General features: G+C 39.6%; 1 long non-coding RNA gene across 1 annotated transcript in view; it reads right to left on the reverse strand.

Moving 5' to 3' along the window:
• LOC140593473 (uncharacterized) overlaps nt 1-26,234 on the reverse strand; it is a 43,934-nt gene extending 17,700 nt beyond the window's left edge. The window contains exon 1 of the long non-coding RNA XR_011993885.1: nt 26,114-26,234. This is a non-coding gene — a long non-coding RNA (uncharacterized lncRNA). The remainder of the gene's footprint in view (nt 1-26,113) is intronic.
• Between the last annotated feature and the right edge of the window lie 266 nt (nt 26,235-26,500).

The following is a 26,500-nucleotide window of genomic DNA, read 5'->3' on the forward strand; positions in this document are numbered from 1 at the left end:
GCCAAGGGAGGTGGAAGTGAGAGGAGTGGAACTGGAGCAGCTGTACTTCCAGGGGAGTTTGAGAAGGTTCTTGGGGAATAGGACTTGGCCCCTTGGCAAGAGGAGGAAGGCTGGGGATCATTGGGGTGGCATGGAGGAGTCCTGGTAAGGAGATGCCAAGAGCTGGAAACAGGGTTAAATCAGCTCCTAGGGGTGGTACCATAGAAATTAAATGGAAGGTGATCATGCATTTCCATAACACCGTAGGCCATGTCAAGTCCAGAGATTAAGTACATTATAAAATTGTGTCTACTGGGAGAATGTGGAAAAAATCTCAAAGTGGGTGGCCCAAAATGTGTAAAAGAAGGACCATGCCATACCACCCATAGGGGAATGGAGCTGGAGAACATTTCAATAAGGTTTTGCTCGGACTTCTGAATATTTTGGATGGGGTATAGAGCTGGAAAGGCGAGTGGAAAGTCTGTCAATGCTTACACTCTATAGAAGTACGTGGCTGGTCCCACATTACAGTATGTGCTGCTTTGCAAGGCTTGCACAGCTGCTGCTTTATCTGGATTTAGGGCCCACAAGATTGAGACAAAGCAGGGATTGGTGCAAAAACATCCCAAGTACAAGAGACAGACCTGGTGCAACATTTTCGACAAGCAAAGGCAGTGCCATTGGTTCCAGGGGAGATAGTGTTTTGCCAGAATTTTGGGCAGAGGAGCAGCGGTAAATTGGACCCCCACTGCTTGCCTGAGTCCAGGGTTATAATGAGGCAGATGATAGCAGGGCACCCAATGTATGTCTTGGGACCAGAAGGTAGACATATGAAGACCCTGAACCACAATAACTTATGGCTAGGTCCAGAGGGATGGGCCACTTGGGGCAAGGTATGAGTGGCCTATAAATTTGACAACTTTTCGGCGGCCAGAGAGGGGACCTGAGGAATGAGTATGTAGGTGGTCCAGCCCAGTGATTCCCAACCCAGTCCTTGTGGAGCCCCAGACAGTCGACATTTTTGCTCCCTCCCAGCTCCCAGCCAATCAAGAACACCAAAAACCTCATATGGGTGCGCTGGGGGCTGGGAGAGAACAAAAATGTTTACTGTCTGGGGGCCCCCGAGGACTGGGTTGGGAAACACTGGTCTAGCCAGCACTATTGAATTCTCAGCCTGTTATAGGAATTGAGTGCTCTTGATGACTCCAATTTTAGTGGGGATGGAAAAGATCTTGTGCTACTATCGGGATTTACTTTTACAATTGTTTGGTGGTGGATGTGCTTTTATGATGAATTTCCCATCTCCTTTCTCTTATTAATAAAACTGATTGAATTTCACATTGGTTTTTTAAAGTGTGCTGGGCTGAAGTGTAGTGGGTCACATGTATTTCTTGTGCCACATGCTTCCCTGTGTCTGTCTGCCTGATTAGTGCAACTTCCCTGCTGAGCTGGGAATATATGCTCCATGTGACTGCTCCTATTGAATATTGAGATGAAACATAATTTAAGCTTTGGTGCATTTATCTTAAAGAACTGTACACCTTGGGCTGCCTGTGTAAACACTGAGGATCCTTATTGTAAATACAGGCTGGGTAGTATTTTAATGCATTTGGTAATGGATTTGTGTGTATAATAATTTAACTCAGCCTCAACAGGTGAATGGCACAGCAAAGATAGATGAGTTTAGTCTAATAATTATTTTGATTGCTTAGTTATATTGCTTCTGTACACCAACATTAAAACGTAGAAGGTTAAAGGAACATCTGTTGTGGCTATTTGCATTGATATTAGTTAATTGTTGCTAATTAATAATGATTTTTGTGTGTGTTTCATCAGGATAGCAGTACTACTCTTTCATTTATACTTACTGGGCCCTATGAAATGTATTTGTTTATCTATATATATATATATATATATATATATATATATATATATATATATATATATATATATATATATATATATATATATACATACAAATGTATTTGTTTACCCACGTAGAATTAAGGCAGTTCTGAAGGCGAAAGGGGGTCAAACACCGTATTAATATGGTGTTCCTAATAATCCTTTAGGTGTGTTTATATATATATATGTGTGTGTGTGTGTGTGTGTGTGTGTGTATGTATGTATGTATGTATGTATGTATGTATGTATGTATGTATGTATGTATGTATGTATGTATGTGTGTGTGTGTGTGTGTGTGTGTGTGTATATATGTGTATATATATATATATATATATATATATATATATGGCGAATTTTGACTTCAGAATCTGTGGAGGGAGCTAAAGATCAGGGTGATGGCAAGGAGACCCTCCAACCTGACAGAGTTGGAGCTCATCACTAAAGATGAATGGGCAAAAACACCAGTGGAGACATGCAAAAGGCTGGTCAGCAATTCTAGGAAGTGTTTGATTGCTATAATAGCCAATAAAGGCTTATCTATTGATTATTGAGAAGGGTATGAATAATTTTGGATTTTTGTTCAAATGTAAGTAAAAGCTGAGAAATATTTTTTTCCACAATGATGCCTCTTGTACGTCGCCTTATCTTCTGGGAGACGCCTGTGTCATTTCCAATCAAGAAGAAACTTGCTGGTTGAATAAAAGTAACTTTAAGTCAAAATTTGAAAGGGGTATGAATAATTCCGGGCTTGACTGTATATATGGGCCACTGCAAAACATTAATGTATATGTATTATATATACCCTCAAATACCCAAATATTTATACATATATACACACATATATACATATTGGGCCCCCCAGTCCAGACCAATCCAGTTATTTACCAGATTTTTTAGGGCCTCTGTCACACCAGGGGCTTTGGAATTGTCTTGACCCCCCCCAAACCCCTTACAGTTCCCATGTATACATATATATGTATGTGTGTGTGTGTGTGTGTACTCATATACACATATATACACAAACACACATACATATACAGTATACTGTATGCATATATATTGACACACATGTGGTGTATGGACTAAAGTATTGGGACACCTGACCATTGCACCTACAGGGACTTTTATGAAATCCCATTCTAAATCCATGCCACACCCTGCTCGTCCAATCCTCCTGTGTGCCACACACCCCTCGTTAACCACCAGCTGTTTCGAGTTGTTTTCATTAGTTCGGTGTATTTAAGTCCACGTCAGAGTATGTTTCCCTAATCCTGTCATGGTATTGTTTTGACGCTCCTGCTTCATATACCTCTCAGTGTGCCCATTAAAACCCTTTTTACCCAAGCCCTCATCTCCTTCTCCTGCTTCCCTGGTCTGAGCTCGCCAGGTCGTGACAATCCATAAGCATCAATTTGGAGTTGGTCCCGCCTTTGCAGCTATAACAGCTGCCACTTTTCTGGGAAGGCTTTCCATAAGATTTTGGAGCATGTCTGTGGGAATTTTTGCCCATTCATCCAAAAGAGCATTTGTGGTCAGGCAAGAATATTGGACGTGAAGTTCTGGCTTGCAATCTCCGTTCTAGTTCCTCCCAAAGATTTTTGATGGGGTTGCGGTCAGGACTTTATGTGGGCCAGTCAAGTTCTTCCACACCAAACTCACCCAACAATGTCTTTATGGACCTTGCTTACACGGAAAAGGGCCTTCCTCAAAATGTTCCCACAAAGTTGGAAGCATAGAATTGTACAAAATGTCATAGTATGCTGAAGCGTTAAGAGTTCCCTTTGCTGGAACTAAGGGGCCTAGCCCAACCGCTGAAAAACAACCCCACACCATTATCCTTCTGCCATCAAACTTTACAGTTGGCACAATGCAGTCAGGCAGGTAACGTTCTCCTGGCATCCGCCAAACCCTGACTCGTCCCTGTGACTGCCAGACAGAGAAGCGTGGTTTCCACTGCTCCAGAGTCCAGTGGCAGCATGCTTTACGCTATTCCATCTGATGTTTGGCACTGCACTTGGTGATGTGATGCATGCATGCAGCTGCTTGGCCATGGAAGCCCATTCTATGAAGCTCTCGGCACACAGTTTTTGTGCTGGGGTTAATGCCAGAGGAAGTTTGGAATTCCATAGTTATGGAGTCAACAGAGCGTTGGTGACATTTATGCACTATTCACCTCAGTACTCAGCGACCCTGCTCTGTTACTTTATGTGATCTGTCTCTTCGTAGGTGAGTTTCTGTTGTTCCTAAACACTTCCACTTTGCAATAATACCACTTACAGTATACCGTGGAAGCTCTAGCAGGGAAGAAATTTCATGAACTGACTTATTGCAAAGGTGGAATCATATGACAGTGCCATGCTAGAATTCACTGAGTGCTTCAGAATGACCCATTCTTTCACAAATGTAAACCTGACTGCATGGCTAGGTGCTTGATGTTATACACCTGTGCCAATGGGTCTGAATGAAACACCTGAATTCAACACCTGAATTCAAGAAGTGTGCCCAATACTTTTTTGTATATTGTATAGGCCTACGCATACCTTATTTGTGCCATCTCTCCCTTTTTTGTCCATTTTACCTCCAGAAACTTCAGGATGTTTATATGTCAACCACCAAGACGAGGTTTCATTCTGAGTGCTGAAATGTACAATTTCTGCATTAAAACATTATTTCTTACTCCATTGTTGTATGATATTGAATTCTTTATGAACGTATTATGGGAGTGTTATCAAGATACATCTTTTAAAAAGATCATGCACATTCTCTAACAGGTCACTTCTCTAGGACTTTGAGAAAGTCTACAAATTATGCAGGGCTGCAAACCCTGCTCCTGAAAATCTAGCATCCTAATTTAACACATCTGATACAGATAATCAGGCCTTTTGGTAGCATCTCAGAATTACAGATTTTGAAATTAAGTTGGCTCTAATACTGAAATGCTACTGAAGTGGCTGACTGAAATGCTACTGACGGACCCGACTGAAATGCTACTGATGGGCCTGACTGTATGCATCAGATGCTCTGTAGGGTGGTAGATCTCCAGGAGCAGAGTTGGGCAGCCCTGAACTACAAAGTGGAATCATGATATGCTCACAAGTGAGGGAATGGATTTGAAATCCAAGGAAAAGATTGGACATCTGTCAAAACCAGACCAAGAAATCTAAGCAAAGGCTACATTTTTTTGGAGAATATATCACTTTGAACTGTAAACAGGGCTGGTTTCATGGAGAAGGCAGCCATGAAGACAGATGGCAGAGCTTCATGTATGAAAGAGGACATCAAAGCTGCCCTAAGGAGGGGAATTCATGAATCAGCATTAGCTGGGAACTAGTAATCAAAATGGACCATTTTACGTACCATTGTTTGCTTCTGTTTTACTGCACAGACCACTTTTGAAAAATGTCTTTGTTACCAGTGCACTTTATTTATTCATTTTTTTGCAGGGATACAGCAGAAAACACGCACATGGAAAACACAGTGATACTCTGAAATAGACATCTGTTCCTCATATCTACGGCATATTTTTATCATGGGTGGGCATGGTGTCAGTTAAAAGTTTTAGGCCATTAATAACTAAAGGAGGGGCAGATGTTTGTCAAATTATGATTCCACGTGTAAGATGATGTTAGGCTATGCTCACACCATGCATAAGTCATTAAGGAGAAGCTGATTCTGGCACCAATAACTAAGCCATCAATAAACAAGAGGCCCTCATGAAGCTGCATTCTGTTTGATGTGAAAACTTCACCTTAGAATGATTCTGAGATACAAGAGTGAAAATGTCTCAGGGTTTTGCATGTACTGCTGTAACATTCACAGTAAAAAAGCATTTTATCATATAAGCTATCAAAGGTCTCTATTTTGAAAGCTGCTTCCGCATAGCAACTACAGGCCAGCATCATCTTGGCAATGCATTTGCTCTTATGTCCACCATGTTGGTCACTAATGATGATATAGCACTTTTTTAGGGGCGTTGGGGGGGGGGGGTAGGGGCGGAGGGGAGGTGAGGGGGCTAGCTGCCGTGTAACCTCAAACTGTCTGGGAGTTACCAAAAAAAATATTCCAATACAGCATTAAAGCTATAGTCAAAATGGAGCCAGTCCACAAAGAAAAATACTGGCAGTATCAAATATGAAAGCAATTTTCTCCTATGAAGAGTTATATTATTTTTTTAAACCACTCATTACATCAATCTTCAGCTCAACAGAATATTGCATAGAGATTAAAATCTATTGAACCTAAGGAAATGTAAATTTTCAATTTACCCATTACCAGTACAATGAATATTCACACCAGTAATACTTTTCTACTCTCCATCAACATTGCCAACACCACCTCAGTTATGCACAACTCTAATTATTTAACATGCTTGTTCTGATTTGCTTCAGTGACAGAACAAGCCATCACTGAGCTAGCAAGGTATGACTTGCACTCAGTCGATATAAATAAAGACTGCACATTCTTGGCAGTCTAAAAACATAATGTTCTATAATTTATTATTTGAGCCAAAGGTACTTTGTGAACAGTCACTGGCACAGGCTACTGGCATCCTCAGTGAAGATAGGAAAGAGTTAATGCACGATAAACCATGCATTATATGTTCTTAAACGCACGGCTGCAGAGGCACGGAACCACCCGACACAGAGCGGTTGCCTCTGTGGCGTGAGTTTAAGAATGTATAATGCACGGAAGTGCTTTAACCCATTTACATCATGGTTCCTACACATTTGGCTTACACTTCTGTACCTAAAGACACGAGTGTCACTATTAGTAGAACTGATTTATTCTGGCATATATTTCTTAGATACGACCCCGGCTTGCCTCGTGTTAATCCTAAATGATTTAGAATTAAATAATATAATAGTGCATTGATTTACTACTGTGATTCACCTACAGTAGCTGCTATTACTTTAGTGGTTCTAGAAAATTAATCAACTCCCTTTTGACCAATCGGATTTAAGAATTCAATACTGACATGGTAAAAGCATGAAATAATTCATAGTAGATGCATTCCCTGATGAAGATACTGAGTATGTAAAAAGGATAGCAGAATCATTAGCTAAACTCAGATCTCAGAACTTCAGGAAAGATTATACCATGCCAAATCTAAGCACTGGTGTTATTCAAAATCACTACAGTATTTAATCTCTTTTGTTATTTATTTTTTGTTACTGCAGCTTTGTTTTGTGGGGCTGCGGTAATAAAAAAATAATATTAAAGCAGAAAGTGACTTTGTAGGCTTAGAGTTGATGCCTTTGGTTGACAAAGGGAAAAATACAAAATTATGGGTGAAAAGTGGTCTAAAGTGGTTAAATGTCTTTTAATAAATGAATCTAAAGTATCAGGGGACATTATGAAGACAAAAGATGAAAATTATTTGGATTATATTTTATTAAATAATATGTTATATTCTGCGATGGGCCCCCCACCCTGGGTTGTTCCCTGCCTCGTACCCGTAGCTTCCAGGATAGGCTCTAGACCCCCCGTGACCGAGAAGGATAAGCGGTTTGGAAAATGAATGAATGAATATGTTATATTATTTAAGACTAATATACTACCAAGTTAAATACGGATACTGATTTTGTTTAATGAAAATTAAAAAAAAATATTAAGTGAATTTAGGACAAAGAATATGATTGTAATTGTGGTTAACTGTTTTAGTCTCTATCATCTATCCATCCATCCATCCATCTATCCATCTATCCATCCATCCATCTATCCATCTATCCATCCATCCATCTATCTATCCATCCAGCCATCCATCCATCTATCTATCCATCCAGCCATCCATCTATCCATCTATCTATCCATCTATCCATCTATCCATCCATCTATCCATCTATAATAGGCTATCCAAATCAGGATCACCTGGAATCTGGAGTCTATTCAAGGAAGCACAGGACACAAGGCAGGGGACACTATGATGGCTTCCATGACAAAATTCAAAGCTGTAAATACACTAAACATTAGCACGGAATTAATTAAACGAATGACCTTCATAATACAGGTTAACCCATCCATCCATCTTGCAGCCAGTTACTTTGTCAGGGTAGCAGAGTTGCCTGGAGCCTATCCCAGGCAGTGTACGGCACAGGGCTGGGATGCCAGTCCATTTCAGGGCACACAGACAACAATTTAACACATACTGTATGAATAGTTTGGTTTTTAGCAGTGGCAATTGTAGAATTTTTCATGTGGGGGCCATAAAAAAGGCCATAATTCATATAGAGGGGCAAGCCTTATAATTAGCTAATGAGTGACAGCAGAGAGGGCAACTCTGGAGGATGACCAACTTTCAGTTGGGGCCAGTGCCCATGTGGCCCCAACCTTGAATACACCCCTGACAACCACGCTGAAGTCATTATATTTATAATGGAAATGGATCTTAAGATTTCCTGCATGCCTGGTCCAAAAACCATTTATTCTGGTTAGGGTGCGCCCTTTCCAATGGAAATAATGAACATCCTGTACAATGAACCACTTTACAAAGTTCTTTTTAAGAGTAAAATCAAAGTAAATATACAGAATTGAGGGTTTATTTCTACTTATTCACAATGATTCAGATAATTCATCACATATTTGTTAAGTTATAGCTTTATTTGTAAAACCAAGGCAAGATGGCAAAACTCCACGTATCAAATTAAAGAAATGGATGCCCCAGGACAATAATAATAATAATAATAATAATTATTATTATTATTATTATTATTGTTGTTGTTGTTATCATTATTAACAATAATGATAATTATTATTATTAGTAGTAGTAGTAATCATAATAATTATTATAATTATTAATATCATCATCATTATGATTATTATTATTATTATTATTATTATTATTATTATATTATTATTATTATTATTATTATTATTATTATTATTATTATTATTGTTGTTGTTATTTAATTAAACTCTCATGACCAACCGGACTCTCAAGACAAGTTGGAGGTCTATAAACAAGTGAAACCAGCTGGGTATGATAAAGTCTGATGGCACAGGGCTGGTTTAGAGTAGCCAGCCAGTAAACATGACCTTGAAGATGACTGGCGGTCACTGAATACGTTATTCATGCAGCCATCATTAACCCTGAGATATACTGGAATTCTGCAATGGAGGGCAGGATAAGATGCCAACCAGAAATAAATGGCCAATGGATTTTCCAGGGAGGGAAAAGTCACCTGATTAAATATGTAAAACAGTTACTTTCCTCTGGCAGTACTGTACATATCACTCTGCAAGCTGGGAATAAGTCTACTACTATTTTTTCAGCATGCAGACATTTGTGCATCCTCTGATAGCAGACTGTAGGTCATTTTCAATATCCAATCACATTGTTCCTGTGCTTTAGGGTGCTTCCTCAAGTTTCTGAATGTGGTCTACCTTTTGTGTATAACCCGTGTGGATCAATACTGTTTGAACCTGTTGCACTGAACAAAAACACAGGCAACCCACACACTCTGGAGCACATAAACACACTTCTACCCACCCAGAACCAAAAAAAATACAAGTGTCAAATTTTCCCCTATCGTGAGGCTTTGTGATTTAAGGTAATCTAATAAAGATTTAACATGAGGCTAAAATGCCTGGTGACTCATAGGTCAGCAGTGGGTGGGAGGTGAGAACATTAGAGCCTTAAGCATTTGGGCCGTAATGGGGCCAGAACTGCTTTCCAGTGCCTAACATTGCAAGTTATTACTTCCTGTAATATTATAGCTCAGAGCCATTTTTGTCAGTTCACAACACCTTCGCTCACTCATTACATTCATGCGGCACAAAGTAAATGGAGAGGACATGAAATATACATCCTTTTCTTTTCTCATTTATTTGGTCGAATTTTGGTAAGGCGACCGGAAGGAATAACCAAGCCTCTCGCAGCCTTATCCTCTTCTTCCTTTGTCCCGTGTCCTGTATCTCAAACGCTACAGCAGGAGCATCTCATCCTCTGGGGATGTGAAAGTTCAAGCACGTCCAAAAAAAAAAAAAACAATAAAAATTCAGACTGCAAGGGGTCTTATGGATCAGCGGAGTGGACAAAGTACGTCCCAGACCGGTGACTGCAGGAGCCCTCAGCAATCAGAGAAAATCAGGGCGGACTGACGGTAGGAGAAATGGCTCATGTGATCTGCTCCATTTTTCATTTATTTAAAAGGCACCTGCTAAGGCAGTTAATGTGTGAATGTAAAATATATCTATTCATGTTGAGAAGCAAAGCCGATTTATCCCCATTGAATAATATTTACATTGTATATACAGTTTTTTTCTTACGGTAATAGGAGAAACCAAGTTATATTGTTGGTCTGTGCTACGCTGCACCCAAAATGTACATGGCTGGGTGCACTGCGAATAAAGGGGTATAAAGTTATGACAGTTTGACATTTTGAATGGAAAATAAAGAAAATACACCTGAAACAGTAATTCTACCATTTGCCTGCTTTGGCTGTGACAAGCATCTAAGCATCTGTGGCCATTTGATCTGTGGCAGATCTTTGATATATTCATTTGCCAAAAGGATAATCATTCTAAAGGATCGTTCTTTGGGAATCATTTTTCTTTAATACTGTGTTACAATATATAAAACAATTATATTGACATACACCAAAACAGTATATGCAATATATCAAAGTGTTAGAAATGTATTACTCCCTGAGAACTGCCAGCTGGATCAAAACAATGATATTTCAATACCCTGCGTACTGTCAGATTTGAGAGGTGATAAATTTCGAATGCTTCAGTAAAACCAGCTTCAGAGGTTTGTCTCCTGGTCAGATGTGCTCATTTCCTGGGAAGCCACCTTCTCTTTCCCACTGCGTAAATCAGGAAAGATTTGTTATGTGGCTGGGAGAGGATGCCTGGTAACCAAGAAACAGCCTCACAACATTGTAAAAGGAGCGTGTCTGGTCTCGGTAGACGGTAGCGGCCACCAGACCTCCACTGCGGGCCTCACTACCACACATATTTGACAGTTCTTAAACATTCCAAAATCAGTCATCAAAGTACAGGTTACTAGGCTTTTCATTAGTTCCCCGTAAACACCATCAAAGGCCTGCATTTCGTCTTTATCCAAGCACCATGCAGGGTTCACACATGTGCATTTCCATTGAAGCCATTATTAAAATTAGTCTTCCACACACTTTAAAAGAAACATAAGTGTGATTGGTGGGAGAGGGAACCAGTGAGAACCACAGCCGACATGTGATTGCACAGACTTGTTTTCCTTAACAAGGATATTTAGCACCCATAATGAAAAAGGATGCTATTCAACATTCTTAGGTTTCCGTGATCCAGTCTGTAAACAGGATCATTGTTATCCCGTGGATTTTAGCTGTGATGTTTACCTGCTGATGAAGACAACATTGTCTATGACCTAAACCACCTATTTTAAGTATGACCTAAATTAGCAGTTATGGGCATTTCATAAGAATGGCACTAAATTGGCAAAATAAAGTTGACATTTTAAGTTAACTCACCACAGGGTGTAATGTGGTAGAGCATCTGGCAAATGTTAGACTGGGAGAAAAATGGGTAAAAGCAGACACGTTTTTCAACTGCTTTATAGTGCATGGGAACGCAAACTGCCGAAGGGTTTCACCAAGCCTTTTCTTTAATTACAATCGCAGCATGGAGCTCTCAATATCGATCTCATCCACCCAGCAAAAATAAAACAAAGTATGGGCCATTCAGACAAGGCTATACACTGATCAGCCATAACATTAAAACTACATGCCTAATATTGTGTTGGTCCCCCTCTGACCTGCTGAGGCATGGACTCCACAAGACCTCTGCAGGTGTCTTGTGGTATCTGGTACTAAGACGTCAGCAGCAGAACTTTTAAGTCCTATAAATTGTGAGATGGGGCCTCCATGGCTTGGTCTTGTTTGTCCAACACATCTCACAGGTGCTCAAGCAGAGTGAGATCTTGGGAATTTGGAGTGCAATAAAAGAGGCCACTGCTATCAGGGAAAACCATTGTTGTGAAAGAGTGTGCTTGTTCTGCAACAATGTTTACATAGGTGGTACATGTCAAAGTAACATCCACATGAGTGCCAGGACCCAAAGTTTCCAGGCAGAACATTACCCAGAGCATCACATTGCCTCCACTGGCCTGTCTTCTTCCCATTGTTTCCTGGGTAAACAACACACATGGACCTGAAAATGCAATTCATCAGACCAGGTCACCTTCATTCATTGGTCTAGTTCTGACACCCACGTACCCATTGTAGGTGTTTTCGGTGTGGACAATGGTCAGCATGGGCACTCTGGGCACTTTGTGTTCTCATATTTTTCTATCATAGCCAGCATGAACTTTTTCACCAATTTCTGCTGCAGTAGCTCTCCTTTGGGATTGGACCAGACAGGCTAGCCTTGGGCACCCATGACCCTGTCTCCGGTTCATCACTTGGCCTTCCTTAGACCACTTTTGGTAGGTACTGACCACTGCATACCAGGAACTCCCCACAAAGCCTGCAGTTTCAGAGATGTTCTGACCCAGTCATCTACCTATCACAATTTGGCCTTTGTCAAAGTCACTTTACGCATGTCCTTTTTTCTGCTTCCAACACATTAACTTCAAGAACTGACTTTTCACTTGCCTAATATATAATGACACCCTTCACAGCTGATATTGTAATGGGATAATCAATGTTATTCACTTCACCTGTCAGCTGTTTTAATGTTAAGGCTGATTGGTGTATATATACTTAGATATATCCATCTCTTCTTTCTCATTAATAACTCTTCAGCCAATCAGTCCTCTAATTAGTAACCTGATTAAAGATTTTAAAACTTGCATAGAAAGTGGCCCTTTCTGGGTAAGGTTGGCCACTACTGCTCTAGTGTTACTTGGATTCATACAGTACCATAATTACTGTTCAGTATTTCATTTTCTATCAGTTTTCATTGATCCTAATCTAAAGATGTGCAAAAAAAGGGACAAAGAAAGTTACCGGCATCTGATCATGAGAAAGGGCATCGCAGATTAACCAGCCTGGGAAAATAAAACCTGCAGCTTTTGTAATTTGTGAGCATGTTGGTGTCCATGGGGAGACTGACACTTTGCATGTAAAAAGATCTCATTCACTAAGATATGTAGCATTTATGGGGAACATGAACAAACCGCATGTCCTGCTGTAGAAAGCATGGATACTCAGCAACTTGGTGCATTCTTATAAGCAGTAGCCGATTCTGTTTATCTGGCGTGAAACGTTCCCAGTGGTCTTCCTCATGCTGAAATTTAGTTAAAACTGGTAAAGAACGTCTGTAGACAGGAGATCTATAGATAGAAGAAAACCATTGGTGGTGTTAAAATAAGAATCCATCAATAGCCTGTTCTCTTATCTGATAAAATTACAAATTATACAACCTATGTGAAGTTGGCCCCCCCATATGTTTCAGGTTTCAACCAAACTGGTGTCAATCGTTGCGGAGTCATCAAACGCTCCACCTTCTGTTAACATGAGAAACACGAGCCTGAGCGATGATCGCTGAACGCCGATCATCTGAATCATAAACTAAGAGGTATAACTCAGAAAAAATAACAGTACGGACAACTTTTAAATGGCACAAACTATTGAGACCGGTTCGGAGGCGAATGGGCGGCTAATTTAACAGTGGAGTGACATGACCATGTAAATAAGCAATATCTGCACTGGAGCAGCACAAAGGACAGTTTTAATGGCACAAGCGATTGTCATCGGTTTGGTCGAAATCAGACACAAATGGGAGGGGGGGCAACAAGCATTAATATCTCAGAAACTAAAGCAGCACAAACTCACACGATTGCGATCGGTCTGGTGGGAATCAGACACAAATGGGGGGCCAACTTCACGCTGATGACGTCACCATGTAAACAAACATTTATATCTCAAACTAAAACAGCACAAACAAAAATTTTAACGGCACAATCCTGCACAAACGCAGCACATACGATTGAGACCAGTTTGGTTGAAATCTGAAACATATGGGGGGGCAACTTCACGCAGGTAATGGACCTAATGATGATTTCTTCCAAAGTTTACCTTTGGACCACAATGGTCCCCAGAGTTTATGAATCAGTAGATGAGTCATCGTCATTTAAAATTAGATTTGGGAACAGGCTTTAAACTTTGTAAAATTAATGTATTAAGCCGCACACTTATTACAATGGAATTTTAATCTCCTGTCATCTTTTGCATTTTGAATACATCTGTAATAATGTTATATATATAAAAAGACACAAAAATGCTTCAGAATGTACAAAATGATGACCAGGATTTTTTTCTTTGATCTAAAGTCATTATGTAATTTACTAGAAGACAAGTAAATACTTTCCAGTAAATAAGTTTTACATGAGTATTAATGTAACATGCTGAATTGAAGCTCAGTTCAAACTACGATCCAAGGGCATCATGGGCATTAAATGAACATCATTATGATGAAAAGCAACTTTGCGTTGTTCAAGAGGTTGCAGGAACTTCAAGTCCCAACTGCATTTACAGAAGGCATAGTTTCTTCATGATGAAATTTCTCCTCATTGCAGACATGCATAGGTGACTAATGGACAGCCCACATCAGATCATCAGTCATACCACTTGCAGTTCAGACCCTGTAATCTTTCTGAAGCTAAGCAGGTTTGGGCTTGGCAAATACTTGGATAGGAGATCAATTAGGAAAGCTGAGTTGCTGCTAGAAGAGGCACTGCAACAGCCAAGACAGGGACCTACTCAGTGGATCCTAATGCCTCACTGTGCTGATGGGAACAGTGTGCTGTCCTTCAGATGAGATGTAAGACTGAGGTCAAAGAACTATCCCCTGGCCTTCTTTTGAAAGAGAAGGGGAGGTACCCCAATACCCTGGCTAAACCTGTCTATCGTGGCCCTTTCTGAACCAGCCTCTTATTTAACCATCCCCTATATGTAATGCCAATTCTGTTCCTTCACCACCTTAGCTACTGAATGGTGAGCATACTGGTGCAGAATGGCTGCCATTGCATCCAGTGGTGGTTCTGTGAAGCATGTTGGGTGTCTTGAAAAGCGCTATTTTAATGTAACATTCATTCATCGTAAGGGACAAGCTAACGAGGGACATACAACATGATCTAAAGTCAGGTAGAGCTTAAGCAAGCTTTGAAAGTGGCCTGCAGCAAAACAATGGACGCTATCAGATGAGAGATTAGTTTCGCTCTCTGTGGTAAATTGGAAGCTTTGAGTCTATATTGAAGGACACACAGCCTTTGGTAGTATAAACGGCCCTTGTAAGTTCACCAAATGTGTGGCCTGATACTCCAGAATGGCGTACCATATAGCCAATTCAGTGTTAAAGATTGAGGAACAAAAAATGTTCTATATTACAGTGTTACTTGGTTGTAAGTAGATGCCCACAGGGAAAGTAACAGGCAATTAAATTGACAAATACCAAACCTTTGTAGGGCAAACAGAATAACAAGTATAGTTTGCACTGCACAATAAACACCTTGTCATTTTAGTTGACAAATACAGTATGTTACATTTTTAATGTGCGTGGGAGGATGAGACTGCCATGATCTGAGCTTCAGCATGCATCTGCATGAAGTTTAGCATGGATGTGTCCCAATCCAGTCCATGGTCCACAGACCAGTCCACAAGTACAATACAGTACCATGTGTAGATACATTAATAATAATAAATAATATTCTGTATTATTATTTTTCCAACTTACGACTTACAGACCATAGACAGTCTATGTTTTTGCTCCCTCCGGGCCAGATAGTCACCATTTTTGCTTCCACCAAGCTCCCATGGAGCCAAACCATGGACTGTCTGTGGGTCCCCGAGGACCAGATTGGGAAACAGTGCCTAGAACCACCCACCCCCACCGCTGGCATCACCTATATTGACACTAATTAATCATTTGACACAAAACTGATGTGAAGGATATGGAGACTGGAGTTGTATGGATTAAGAAGCACTGAGATGCATCCACTAGGGCATTTATGGCAGTGGTGGCTTGATGGTTAGGGTAGCGCACTTGTAATTGAAAGATTGCAGGTTCGAATCCCCCACCAGCAAATCACCACTGAGGTACCCTGAGCAAGGTACCACCCCCAAGCACTGCTCCCCGTGCGCTGAATTAGCTGCCCCCTGCTATGTCACGAAAGTCACATATGGGTCAAATGCAGAGATCACATTTCATTGTTGTGCACTGTGTGCTGTGGTGTGTTGACAATGACCACTGATCACTTAATTCTAAATTCTCACCAGAGAGAAGGTTCCAGATGTGATCTATCTCTGATTCCCAAACCTAAAAACAGTTTGGCCCAGATGTAACGCTGGCAGCCAAGAAAGTGTCAAAGAAATTCTGCTGAGAAAGGGAGGGAGGGACGACCAAGCTGCTAATCGCATCTACATCAGGCCCTCTGTTACCAGAAAAGAACTGATTACATTGTCCGATTATCCATAATCTAATGAACGCTTAGGAAAAATATTGTGCTTCTGTGTCATAACTGTAAAGAACAACACAAACATTTCATAATGAATTGTTTCATTTTTGCCTTATCCCAAAAACCAGTATTACTCCCTAAAACAAAAATATTACTTGAGTAAAAGGTAATTAAACTTAGCTGTTTGTAAGTACAGGCAACCCCAGGCTAAGACAGTCTGACTTACTGATAACTCATATCTACGAACAGACTGCTGTGAAGCCTACAGTATCATCTTAAAGATTTCAGTGAAATACAACGGCTCGTAAAAACGAGCACAAGCACTACTTTGACACTCATGAAAATATTGCATGACTTCAGCAGTTTATTATCTTGAGGTACAGTACTGTACAGCACTGTATGTATTTACTTTTATTATTACTGTATTATTATTATTGGTTTTTATTGTTATTATCATCATATTAGAATTAAGTGATCAGTGGTCATTGTTAACACACCACAGCACACAGTGCGCAACAACGAAATGTGTCCTCTGCATTTAACCCATATGTGACTTTCGTGACATAGCAGAGGGCAGCTAATTCAGTACCTGGGGAGCAGTGCTTGGGGGCGGTACCTTGCTCAGGGTACCTCAGTGGTGCCTTGCTGGTCGGGGATTTGAACCTACAATCTTTCAATTACAAGTGCGCTTCCTTAACCATCAAGCCACCACTGCCTATATACTGTATATAGTATATGGGCAGTATATACTGTATTATAATTTTTCCAACTTTCAGATTACAAATTAGGGAGCGGATCTTGTTTATAACCTGGGTACTTCCTGTACTGAATTGATGGACAGGTTACATGTACAGGTTACCACACATTACCTCAATGCACAGGTATACTCTTAAGGGAAATAGAAGCTTTGCATGCATTAGTGAAGCACAATCCCTGTCCCTTTCCTTCATCCTCTATTCAGCAATATAGAGCCATTCAGTCCTTAGCAGGTGCCATTATCATGAGTGATATGTGCATAAATATGTCTCCTTAAATTACTTTCCAAGAACCTGGAGTAAATCAAATAAATGTAATTTTTACATTGACCTTCATAATAAAAAACCTACATACTCATGTCTGTACATAGAAGAGTGATGGGTTATCATAAAAATATCAGAAAAAATGGAGCAATTTGTAGTCTCAATACCTTTAAAAAGCAATATCAAAGGCTTAGCTTTTATGCACTTTCAATTTAAACCACGTTATTTCCAGGATGACGCCTTCCCAAGTTCCATTGGGATGAGCTCCTCTATTTTTCTGAATGAAGTGCTAAAAATACATTGCCTTTTTTATGAATGAAACACTGAAAATACAACTCACATTCATCTCTCCCTCTCTCGCTCTCTCTCTTTTCTAAAACCATACTCGAGTGAGCCCAGATCCAAAGAATGACAATCATGTAGCTCAGCTCGGTCATACAAATTTCCTGGGCTGAGACACGAAATGTCAGTATACATTAACACCTGATCCATTAAAACAATGCAGAGACCGTTTTGTGAGTATTAGTCACCGAGTCCAGGGAATGCAGTTGTGAATTTCCAGTACCACCTTGTGTCTGGACAGCCAGTCGTACGTGTACAGAATTAAATGGTCTATCTTTATTCTGGCTGGAGGACTGGCTTTTACCTCACAGCTTTGACTTGACCGTTGCTCCTCAGTGACAGAAAGAAGCTACACAAGGGAAAGAGGCCTGAATGTAAACTCATCATTATTCATATTTTAGACAGTGTGGATTTCTGTTCAGTGCCAAATTTTAATAGAATGATAATATGGTACTAGATCAAACAATAAGATTAGGATAGTTAGCTGGATTGTAACAGGATTGGTAAACAATGCCAGATGTCTATTTCTAATCTTTTGGATAAAGATGAGAGGTTTTTCGAAAATATTTTTGTGAAAAAATGGAAACAATCACTGATTGATCAATGAGGCCCCCACAGTGTTACCCGTTTTTCTGTGACATAAACCAATCTGCGGCCATCAAAAGGTTGGGGACACCTAGTTTATAATCACTAAACTTAATTGGTCAAATATTTGGCAATGTATTACAGTACATTAGCTGCACTTTCATAATGCATTTACACTCACCTAAAGGATTATTAGGAACACCTGTTCAATTTCTCATTAATGCAATTATCTAATCAACCAATCACATGGCAGTTGCTTCAATGCATTTAGCGGTGTGGTCCTGGTCAAGACAATCTCCTGAACTCCAAACTGAATGTCAGAATGGGAAAGAAAGGTGATTTGAAGCCACAACACGCACAACCTTGAGGCGGATGGGCTACAACAGCAGAAGACCCCACCGGGTACCACTCATCTCCACTACAAATAGGAAAAAGAGGCTACAATTTGCACGAGCTCACCAAAATTGGACAGTTGAAGACTGGAAAAATGTTGCCTGGTCTGATGAGTCTCGATTTCTGTTGAGACATTCAAATGGTAGAGTCAGAATTTGGCGTAAACAGAATGAGAACATGGCCCCTTAGTGCCAATTGGGCATCGCCTACCTGAGCATTGTTTCTGACCATGTCCATCCCTTTATGACCACCATGTACCCATCCTCTGATGGCTACTTCCAGCAGGATAATGCACCATGTCACAAAGCTCGAATCATTTCAAATTGGTTTCTTGAACATGACAATGAGTTCACTGTACTAAAATGCCCCCCACAGTCACCAGATCTCAACCCAATAGAGCATCTTTGGGATGTGGTGGAACGGGAGCTTCGTGCCCTGGATGTGCATCCCACAAATCTCCATCAACTGCAAGATGCTATCCTATCAATATGGGCCAACATTTCTAAAGAATGCTTTCAGCACCTTGTGGAATCAATGCCATGTAGAATTAAGGCAGTTCTGAAGGTGAAAGGGGGTCAAACACCGTATTAGTATGGTGTTCCTAATAATCCTTTAGGTGAGTGTATATTACATTCAGTACACTTTCAGAATGCATTCATTATGCATTCATAGACCATTCATAAGTAGCATGTAAGTATACCATAACATCCTAACATACCTAAGCAGCTTTAATATACATAAATAACAAACATATAATGTTTGTCCTTAATGTATATTAAAGATCTTAAGGTATTTTAGGACGCTGCTTATAAAATATTCTATGAATGCATATCAGATGCAGTTAATGTTACCAAATATTTTGTGTGGGAAAGTACATGGTTGAAGATAAATTTATGGTGAATTTGTACCTGTTCAGTCTTTTGTAGAATTAGAATGGCAAATTCAAAATGTTACATTGTTGCCTCGTTGAGAGGTTTGTATCCTACATTTTCTGTGTGGAGTCTGTTGAATTTCTAGGAGCATTCTGGTGTACTCCCACAGTCTAAAACACAGTTAGGCTAAGCGGTGTCTCTAAACTGCCAGTAGTGTGTGGCTGTGTGGGGTTAACCCTGTGATGGCCTGGCATCCCATACAGGGAGTACCCCTGCATTACACCATATGCGATGTATGTATGTGCACTTAAGCAAAAGTGCATAAAGTACGGTTTACTAACCAAAACAGGATACAAAATGGGAAAACCACTAAATAAAGTTACCATGAGGGGTTAAGAACAAAACAAAGAAAAAAAAGAATTAGCTAAAAGAACCACAAAGTAACACACTAGGGAACAAAGCAAAATTGGAACACAATCATCGCTACAAACACACAGCAGCAACTACAATGACTGACTGAGGAAATGAACAAAGGCAGGCAATCAAATACACTGATCACAAGGACTAACAAGGGGCAGGTGTGGGCTATAAGGAACTAGGGCAACAAGGAGCAGATGAGGTCAATTAACAGCAGGTTTAAACACCAAGAGAAACCAAAACAAGGAAAATGAACATAATACAACCAGGGAGCAGGGAACAAACACAAGGAACTATAACCAGAATACAACCACATAATAAACCAAGAGAACATAAAATAACTAATATTAAGCAAAAAACATCCAAAGCTTACAGCATCTTTAGGGGCTTGTTTTAGTCATACTGTACTTGTTTATTGTACTGTTAATATACGGGACCAATAGGACTTAGGCTGTAATGCCACATTTTTTATTATTTTCTCAACATTTATTTCATTCTAAATTTTTTTACTCCTCAATTTCCCCCCATTACATATATTTTAAAGAACACTTTTTTTACATATGAATGACTATGAAAGGCTCACATTTTTGTGTTGATTTTAAAGTGTGGAAATTGAATAAAATGACAAACTGTAATGGTTTTGCATAAAGGTGTGATAATCTATTTGTGATATACTGTACCTGCAACAGGGTAATCTAAAGGTGGGAGGTTGTTTACTACCAATCAAACTCTTCCTGTTCTTTAAAACAAGAACAGAGATCAAGCTGAAATGTGTTAGTGATAAACAAGACTTGCATTATGTAGCACAGGAATGTTGTCATGCAATGTGGAGTAAGAAGCATGACTGTAGAGCATAGCATTAGCATAGCATTTCAAGGTTTTATCGAAGTTCTGCTCTTTCCATATGTATGAATGAAGTTTCCATTCCCTGTAATGGTGTACAGGGTAAAGGCTGTGTTCTCTGATATTAGTAAATATCACATGCAGTTTGGCTGAGGGTGAGAGCTTACTTATAAGACAATTCAGAACCTTAGAAACATTTCAGAATGTGCTTTTTGAGGTTTCCCAGAATTTGCAGTTACAGGATAACAATGCACTCTTCACATTTCTATAACTTCTCGTTACTGTGTCACAGTGTTATAGAGGAAAGAGCAATGAATTATGTTTCCTCTGCCAAGTGCCTATACCGCTCTCTTCATTGCTCTTCTCTATTTGTTAAGTCTGAGGCAATTCTGGCACAACATGGTATGTAAATATTATAGCAGATCCTGTCAGGGTGGATCTTTTAGTCATTTGTACCTTCACACAAGTATGGTGGAGCCTGGATCAAATGTTTACATTTTTTTCTCTTGGGTACTTTCCTAAATAAGGCTTTTGACTACATGCAAAGCCAAGGGGAACATCTTAAACAGTCACATATACTGCTTTATGCAGTTACTGGCTTTACATTGTTATCAAACTAATCAGCAACTGTTATTAGACTGTTAAAAGCCAGACAATTAGTAGACATCAATCTGCCATGCTAGTCTGAAACACAAGTTTTGCTGAAGAGATGCTGAAATTTTGTTTGTTTCTGGCTTAGGTGGTTTGAGCAAGTGTTTGACTCTTTATTGGTTAATTAACTTGACATTTTCAGCCCCGTGGTCAAGTTAAGTCCATCTGTGGCATTTAGGTAAAGGTCAGAAAAGAGAATGATGGGCAATTACGTTACAGTTGTTTAACTCTCATTCAAAGAAAACTATTGCAATACAATCATTTTGGAAGCTTTATCTGATTAGTTAAACATTCCATTAAGTAAGCTATGGGTGTGGTTAATGTTATTACTATTATTATTATTAGTGTTTATACTACTTGAAGACTAAAACACTTGTCATTCACGTCACCCAGGAAGTGAAATGATCTACTGTATGTCAAGCAGCACAGGCTGAACATTCTGACTCATACATTCCCAAGTACCCAAGAAGTCTTTAACTTTCTAAAAAATAAACATAAAAGTTACGGTTCTAAGCAGGGGAGTAGCTAGACATTCTGGGCCCCCTGACAAAATGTCACCCTTACATTATATGATTTTATAATTTTACGTATTCAAGGGCCCCTGTAATGTGCTGAAACCTCTGTATCTGTCAGGCCATCCAAGTCCCTCCGACTCTCCTGCTTCTAGGTGATTTTAATGTCTGGTGCATTGTAACATGGGAACCTTCTATTTACATTATTGTACCATGAGCCTCAACATTACCAGTAGATTTGATGAGATGAGATGAGATAATAGAACCCGTTATTAATCCCACAGTTTGGGAAATTTGCATTGTTACAGCAGCCAAAAGGACACAAAAGGAGGAATAAACGCAGCATAACTATATACTCAATATAATTAAAGAATGAGCCGATATAACACATCAAAATGTATTACATGTCATATTACTGGTTTAAGGTGACATTTAACAGAAATATAAAGAAAAAGTCAAGGTGCACTGCCATGGTCTGTTGCCTATTGTTCAGATGTTGCCAGCTTGAGTTTTAATATGAGATAATCAGTTAGCACTGCAGTCACCTCCCTTCCTCCTAAAGAGCTCCTATTCATTTGCCCTATACTGTATGTCAAAGTCATTCGTCCAGAAATATAGTTCAGATGCTGGTTTGACTGAATGAAACACTTTGAAGAACCACATGATATGATCAGCCTGGTGTCAGCTTTGACACTGTGCTAACTATTCTGAAGAGAATTAATCAGCAAAACAAAATATATATATATATATATATATATATATATATATATATTACACTCACCTAAAGGATTATTAGGAACACCATACTAATACTGTGTTTGTCCCCCTTTCGCCTTCAGAACTGCCTTAATTCTACATGGCATTGATTCAACAAGGTGCTGAAAGCATTCTTTAGAAATGTTGGCCCATATTGATAGGATAGCATCTTGCAGTTGATGGAGATTTGTGGGATGCACATCCAGGGCACGAAGCTCCCGTTCCACCACATCCCAAAGATGCTCTATTGGGTTGAGATCTGGTGACTGTGGGGGCCATTTTAGTACAGTGAACTCATTGTAACGTTCAAGAAACCAATTTGAAATGATTCGAGCTTTGTGACATGGTGCATTATCCTGCTGGAAGTAGCCATCAGAGGATGGGTACATGGTGGTCATAAAGGGATGGACATGGTCAGAAACAATGCTCAGGTAGGCCGTGGCATTTAAACTATGCCCAATTGGCACTAAGGGGCCTAAAGTGTGCCAAGAAAACATCCCCCACACCATTACTGTACACCACCACCACCAGCCTGCACAATGGTAACAAGGCATGATGGATCCATGTTCTTATTCTGTTTACGCCAAATTCTGACTCTACCATTTGAATGTCTCAACAGAAATCGAGACTCATCAGACCAGGCAACATTTTTCCAGTCTTCAACTGTCCAATTTTGGTGAGCTCGTGCAAATTGTAGCCTCTTTTTCCTATTTGTAGTGGAGATGAGTGGTACCCGGTGGGGTCTTCTGCTGTTGTAGCCCATCTGCCTCAAGGTTGTGCGTGTTGTGACTTCACAAATGCTTTGCTGCATACCTCGGTTGTAACGAGTGGTTATTTCAGTCAAAGTTGCTCTTCTATCAGCTTGAATCAGTCGGCCAATTTTCCTCTGACCTCTAGCATCAACAAGGCATTTTCGCCCACAGGACTTCTGCATACTGGATGTTTTTCCCTTTGCACACCATTCTTTGTAAACCCTAGAAATGGTTGTGCGTGAAAATCCCAGTAACTGAGCAGATTGTGAAATACTCAGACCGGCCCGTCTGGCACCAACAACCATGCCACGCTCAGAATTGCTTAAATCACCTTTCTTTTCCATTCTGACATTCAGTTTGGAGTTCAGGAGATTGTCTTGACCAGGACCACACCCCTAAATGCATTCAAGCAACTGCCATGTGATTGGTTGATTAGATAATTGCATTAATGAGAAATTGAACAGGTGTGTTAATAGATTGTTATAGACATGGAAATAGAAAGTGTTACTTCTTTAATCATAAATCAAAGAGTGAAATAAAATATTGCAAATTAAACTCTGAAAAGGTGTAGAAAATCCATTTACCAAGACATGGTTCTGTTACCTTCACAACTGTGTCATCTAACAGAAATCATGCAGACATAAACAGACACGAAACTTTAAGCATTAAACAAAAGGATTTTCAAGTATTTCCAAGTAATCCCAAAATATACACTAAGTTACTCGATTTTGTACAGATTTGTACCCCAAGACAGAATGCAAACTGACGAACCGAAATAACTGTCGTTTGACGTCAATATGCTATTTATAGACCATAATATTTATATTTGGGGGGGGGGGGGGGGGGGGCGATCTGAATCTGACATGAAAATGCACTTGCATACTAGTACACTAGCACACACACTCACACGCACCACAAAAAAGGTACTCACCTCACAAAAGGTGGAACAGCTCTGTGGATTTACTAAAGACCTACACTAACAACATGTTTTATATTTTGGGCACATACATAATAATACTTATAAAAGAAAAGCATAATCGTGTTTATTTATTTGTGTGTTCAGCTATTTATTTATTCAGTTATTTCTGTATTATATTTATTTTTTAGCTTATTTAATCTTATTTAAGATTAGTTATTCAGTTACGTATGCCAGAATTATATTTAATGTTTTGACCTTTTGAAGTAAGGTTACTTCAAGCTTAATTTTTCAAAACATGCTACACTGTAGGTAAATATACCTTTTAAGGTACAGAAATGACCTCTGAGGAACGTTTTTGTATCATTGGGGGTACATTAATGTTATTTGTACCTTAGGGTACAAAACTGTACCAGGGCTGACAGTGTAGTGACAATTCCTGAAGAGACCCATCAATAAAAAAACAACCAGCACAAGCATCCTGTTGGTGGAACAGAGCAGTTGATAATAGATAATAGATTTCCTGCAAAGAGAATGGAATCAATTCTAAAGCCTTTCCCATGTTATTAATTAGGACAAATTCATTCCTCATCCATTTATGTGTTTTGTCTGCATGTACAACAACTGATGGACATCTAGGATACTCAGGCTTGCATCCTCTTTTTGATGATTGTAAACCACTAAGCCATACATCATGGCCTGTTCCTGACACATGAAATTGCTTTGTTATGAGTACAGTGGGATCGGAATCCAAAATGCACTCAGGCACACTCTGTCTCATTTTCTCTCTCTGACAGTTTATGTAGGAATGGCTTTCAGGCATTAGACAAGGTTTGTCAAATGCCACCTAACCCCTTTATCTTGGGCAAATGAGCTCTGATTTTAGATTAAAAACACTGTCAAAATCAAAATACCTAGCATAGAACTATCATTGTTTCATAAGCAATATCAACAATTTTATTCATATGAATACTTTATCTATATGAATAATTCAGTATGATATACTGTAAACATATTACAGTTAATAAACAGTTAATTCCAAAAGAGGAATGAAGCTTGCATTCTGTTATTCAGTGTTTGCAGTTTTTAAATATGGTGTTTTCTGGTACAATCCATTCATCTTCTAACCACTTAACCTGTTTGGGGGGGGGGATGCAGGAGGATATCCTAGGCCCAAGTCTGAGATACACCCCAAGTGGGATGTAATGGTGTACGAGAGTGTTTTTGAGATTGGCGGGGGGGGAGACCTAACTTAATTTAAATACAGGTCTGTCTATTGGGGGGATGAATGAAGCCAAACCAAATATTTAGGGGGGGGGGGGGGGGACGCCGCCATCCCCCCTGGTTCCTACAATCCTGATAGGATGCCATTCCATAGAGCACGCACACACACAATAATACTCTATGGGCAATTTAGAGACACCAATTTTCTGCCCAACTCCTATAATGCCAGTAAGTTCCATTCAATTTTCATATTCATATGCAATAGTTAATTTGTAACATATTAGAGGAGTCTGCAGCTCAGGTCCAAACACATGAACTGATTATCCGATTTTGAGTCATCACGTGGCACACCAGAACTATGCATCATTCAGTATATGTATTAAAGACTAATGCAGCAGTGAAGCCTGCATTGAAAGAACAACGCAGAGAGGTTGAAAAGAACTTCCTTCCTCATTAATGATACACATGGGCACACAGATACATAATCAAAGTTCAGTCGAGGACTGACAATGAAACTTTTTCAAAACTGTTGCAGCACAACAGAGCTGACCTTACCTCAAGAGGTATTTGACGTCTCTCCATAGCTCCTCTCAGAGTCTGTGCTGACGTCATTCACAAACTAATCAATGTCACTCCACAAGCGAAAGCCTCGACCCTCAGACGAACACTTCAAAGCCCATCCGGGACACACTGTACATAAAACCAGCTATTTCTGCTGTGTGTTTACCACCTAAGATTTATTCACCAGCATCTACCTGAAAAAAAGTAATTTTAAACCTTGTAAGTACATAGCTTGCCATTAAAATAACAAGTAATGTTTTATTTTTTTTGTCCCCCTGTACTATTTAAATATGATATAATTTTATTAATACAAATATAACCTCAACCCTCCCAAGAAACACACACCTTTGTTTTATTATACATTTTATCTTAACAGTAAAA

The sequence above is a fragment of the Paramormyrops kingsleyae genome, chromosome 11 (genome assembly GCF_048594095.1).
Source record: "Paramormyrops kingsleyae isolate MSU_618 chromosome 11, PKINGS_0.4, whole genome shotgun sequence".
In the NCBI taxonomy this organism is placed as follows: domain Eukaryota; kingdom Metazoa; phylum Chordata; class Actinopteri; order Osteoglossiformes; family Mormyridae; genus Paramormyrops; species Paramormyrops kingsleyae.